The sequence below is a fragment of the Lycium barbarum genome, chromosome 5 (assembly GCF_019175385.1).
Source record: "Lycium barbarum isolate Lr01 chromosome 5, ASM1917538v2, whole genome shotgun sequence".
NCBI classification, from domain to species: Eukaryota; Viridiplantae; Streptophyta; class Magnoliopsida; order Solanales; family Solanaceae; genus Lycium; species Lycium barbarum.
This window is the reverse complement of record NC_083341.1, coordinates 118,024,204-118,027,910: the sequence shown is the minus strand read 5'-3', so window position 1 is coordinate 118,027,910 and position 3,707 is coordinate 118,024,204.

Sequence of the window (3,707 nt, the reverse complement as noted above, 5' to 3'; positions counted from 1 at the left end):
ACTTCAACTATAGGGATTCTATAACGTCTAGCAAAGATTCTACTTCTTCTACCGATTCCTTTTTACACCAAAAGAAAAAAGAGCAAACAAGTTATCTTAATCTTCTGGATCTTGTTGTGAGCCTCTTTCCTTCCAAAAGCCCTCTCCATTTGTTTCACTCTGCCAATGATAATTTGTGAGGAACATCCGTCGTCATTGTCGAAGCCCAAGAAGACTGAAACATGCGACAAGAAGGGTCCTTGAGACAGTGACGACTCAATAAAATTGGTAGCCTAAAGCCAAAATCTAATAAGAGACCATTTCTTTTTAATAAAAATCATGTGTTATTGGACATTAAAGAACTTTAAAGTGATTTTTTAAAGTTCGTGAATGCTCTCGGCGTACGTTAACAGTGACTGTTAACGTGCACTAGTGGCCGTAAAAAATGGGAAAAGTTGAACATGCAAGCAAGAAAACACAAATAATACATCGGTGAACACTAAGCGATTGGCGGAGATCAGAGAACAAACGAAGACGCAAAAGCAGCTGGAAAAAAGACCGAAACAAAGGGATTTTGTACAGGAGCCATTGCCGAGCAAGGACGAGACCTCACTGGATCTTGAAAACAACAAAGGAAAGGGGAAACTCACCCGAAACCTGATGCAAATAATGGAAGCATGATGTTCACTCCACCAACAAAACCCATTGAGCAAGGAAGTCCGACCACAGACCAACAAGTACCAAATGAAAGCTCTGTTATGAAGGATGCTCCGGTAACGGAAAACCCAGCCTTAGAGGTGAAGCATACATGGGCAAATGTGGTTACGGGTAAGATGGAATCGAAGGGCATGAATCTGAAATACTTTGCATCCACGATCAAGGAAGGACAAAAAATAGTCACATTAGAGGAAGACAACATAGAAAAGGAAGCTGCAAAGTGGAAATGTGCCTTAATTCCCTATGTATTGGACATTCGCCAACAATAGGAGCAGTTGAACGGTATCTGGCTAGTCAAGGTAATTTTGACATAAAACCCTTAATCTTCTATCACAACAATGACTATTTCATTATACGATTTAATATCATGGAAGATAGGGATAAAGTAGTACTAGCATGACCGGGGACAGTTAACAATCGTCCTGTAATAGTGAAGACTTGGGCAAACAATTTCATATTCCAAGAAGAAATGTTGCACACATTTCCAATATGGGTGAGGTTCCCAAATCTTCCATAGATTTGTTGTGGGAAGAAAGCATTAGGCAGCTAGGATTAGTCATGGTCTAGGAACACCAGTTTATGCTGATGATTGTACCACAAATGGGGCTAGAGTATCCTATGCAAGGGTCTTAATCGACATGGATATCACTAAATCTTTGCCAAAAAGTGTTAAAGTTCATGTTCCTTGTGAAGGTTTGATTGAGCAAGAAATAGCATATGATTGGGAGCCTGAATACTGTGAAAAGTGTTTGCACATTGGGCACAATTGTGCCACTATTTAGAGGACACAAGAAATGCCACAAGCACAACCACAATCAAAGCCAACTGTTCTAGTACAGAGGACAAAGAACCCAAGAGTTAAACAATTGTGGAAGAATAGAGACAATTGTGTATCCTTAGAATAATACAAGGGCTCAGCACAATAAGGGAAATTATCATGATGATAGACCCAGGAAACACACACAATATAACCAGAGAGGAGCTCAGATGCAGGGGAGGAATACTACTGCCAGTACACTAACATATGGATGGATAACAGTAAGGGGAAAATCCCCTACAAAAGGTACACCAAAGGCAGCAGAGAATGCAGTGAACACAGGTAATACATTCCAAATACTGACTCCTACTAGACAAACAACAGTTGGGAAAGATCCAGGTGACAACAGAACTAGTGTTAAGGAGAAATGTAGCACAACTGGGCAAAGTTATCATGAAGAATCCCCCCCCCCCCCCCCCCCTAATATAGATAAAGATAATCACTTGGAATGTGAGGGGAATGAATAACATATATAAGAAAAAGGAGATGAAGGAGTTCATTAGGAGTAATAAGGTAACTGTCTTAGCCATCATTGAACACAGGGCTGAGGCTAGTAAAGCTAGTACTATTATAAATAAGATAACACTTGGTTGGAAGTGGCTATCAAATGCAATGCCAAGAACCAAGGGAAGGATATGGCTGATATGAGACCCAAGGCAGGTGACTATTACAGAACTAGAAAGTAAAACTCAATTTATTGTGGTGAACGTACAAGCCCTTAAAAATGGAATGCAAATTGCACTGGCAACTATATATGGACTACTATACACAGTTCATGACAGACAAACTTTATGGGAGGAATTAAGGGATCTTTATCAAAGGATACAGACACCTTGGTTGCTAATGGGTGACTATATTGCAGTTTTGAGCATAGAGGATAGAATAAATTGGAATGCAATACAGGACAGTGAAATAAAGGACTTTAGAGAGTTTATTACTGATATATGAATGACAAAACTGCCAACAATGGGAAGAGAATTCACCTGGACAAATAATCATGTGAGTAGTAGAATAGACGGAGCACTGGTAAACACACATTGGATAATGCATATGGATCCAATAGTGGTTCAAGTTCTAGATTCTTTTTTCTCTGATCATACATCCCTGGTTCTGGTACTAGGAAATGACACAAGACAAGTGACTAGACCATTCTGATTTTTTAACTGCCTAGCTGATCATCCAAAGTTTGCAGAAATTATACAGCGGAGTTGTTATACTAATGACACAACCATAAATATGCAGATAGTTTGGTCAAACTCAAAGGAGGTGAAGAAGGGATTGGAAGCTCTCAACAACTAGGAATTCAAAGGGGTTGCGGAGAAGATTATAGAAGCAAGGGGCAGTTACAGGACATACAAGACAAAATGAGGAACCCAATCATCTATGTTATTTAACAAAGAAAAGTTATTAAAACAAAAGTTGGAAAAATGGAATCTGATTGAGAAAAGTATATATAAGCAAAAATCAAGGAAAAAATGGCTAAAGGAAGGTAACTCTAACACAACTTACTTTTTGCTAGTGTTAAGAGTAGAAAAGCTCAAAGTCAAATCCTTACACTGCAGATTGAGAATGGGTCCAATATCAGCACAGAAACAAACATAGAAGAAGAGATCCTGGGATTCTACAAAGCTCTGTTGGGGATTGCTAACCAATCTATACCAGCCATCCAGCCTCAACTACTTAATAATGGATCAACACTAACCAGAGAACAACAACATGAGCTAATTAAACCATTCAATGCTCAAGATGTCTATCAAGCTCTAAAGGACATAGATGATATGAAGGCACCTGGAGTAGATGACTTCAACTCATGTTTTTTCAAGAAAGCTTGGCCAACTATGGGCCATGAGGTAACACAAGCTATTTTACAATTTTTTTGAAGCAAATACCATGTTTAAAAGCCATTATATGCACATTTGTCACTTTGATACCCAAAGTAAAAAATCCCAATCCCATAAAACAATACAAACCTATATCTTGCTGCACCACCATCTATAAAATCATTTAAAAAATGTTAACATCTAGATTGCAAGGGGTTATGGACATTGTCATAGATAGTGGGCAGCTGTATTTGTACCTGGAGGATTATACATGACAACATCATACTTAGTCATGAATTAGTGAGGATTATACATGACAACATCATACTTAGTCATGAATTAGTAAAAGGGTATGGGAGGAAGGGAGTGTCACC